Raw genomic sequence first — 987 nt, 5'->3', positions numbered from 1 at the left:
TCAAAGCTGAATTTCTGTGTAATTAAGATACACTGGCAGAATGGGGGTTTTTTGTTGTTGTTTTGTTTTGTTTTTGTACCAGGAATTGAACTCAAGACCTTGCACTTGCCAGCCAGGTGCTTACACCACTGAGCTATATCCCTAGCCCTACTGACAGAATGTATAAAAGGCAATGGAACCATACGCAAATCACAAAACTACAAAACTACTGTTGGTTTTTTACAACCACCAGGAGTTACAGGACATTAAAATACCACTGTATGCACTGAAAATGAAAAGTGAAATTAGAGGGACCTGATTTGTATGAGGAGTTAATCTTTTTTAGAAAAACTGTTCTGCAAGAATTGTAGTTCTAGGCTGGGTGTGGTGGTGCACGCCTGTCATCCCAGCACTGGGGAGGCTGAGGCAGGAGGATTGCTGAGAGTTCAAGGCCAGGCTGAATTACATAGTGAAACCCTGTCTCAAAAAGACCTAAAAGAAAAAAAGAATCTCAGCTCTAGATGTCTTAAAAATTTCTAATTCTAAAGTATTCATCAGAAATCTATCCTGGTGTTACCCTGGTCTGCAAGATCTTCGTGCATGTGCCAAGTGCATCTGCAGAAGCGTCCCTTTCAGAATGAGAAACGATCAAAAGTGATTTGTGAGCTTGCATCTGCCCAGAGCCACTGACGTCACTTTCAGTTTTATTAATTAAAAATGAATTTGTTGGACATATGAACCTTGGAGCCTAATGGCTTTGGGGAAATGACAGCCAGAAAAGTCTTAAAGTCAAGCTATCACATTAATAAAGCATTATTTGCTAAATGTAAATTATGAGTCTCAAAATATTGTTTCTAAAATTTGTAAGCTTCCTACTCACGTATCAATATTATTATTTGTTTAAGAGGGCCTCCCTATGTAGCCCAGGCTGGTCTTGAACTCACAGTGATCCTCCTGACTTCCAAGTACTAAGCCTTGATTACAGGTGTAAGATGAGATCATAGGTAT

The sequence above is a fragment of the Chinchilla lanigera genome, unplaced genomic scaffold (genome assembly GCF_000276665.1).
Source record: "Chinchilla lanigera isolate Chin_1 unplaced genomic scaffold, ChiLan1.0 scaffold00113, whole genome shotgun sequence".
Taxonomy (NCBI): domain Eukaryota; kingdom Metazoa; phylum Chordata; class Mammalia; order Rodentia; family Chinchillidae; genus Chinchilla; species Chinchilla lanigera.
Note: the sequence above shows the minus strand (reverse complement) of the source record.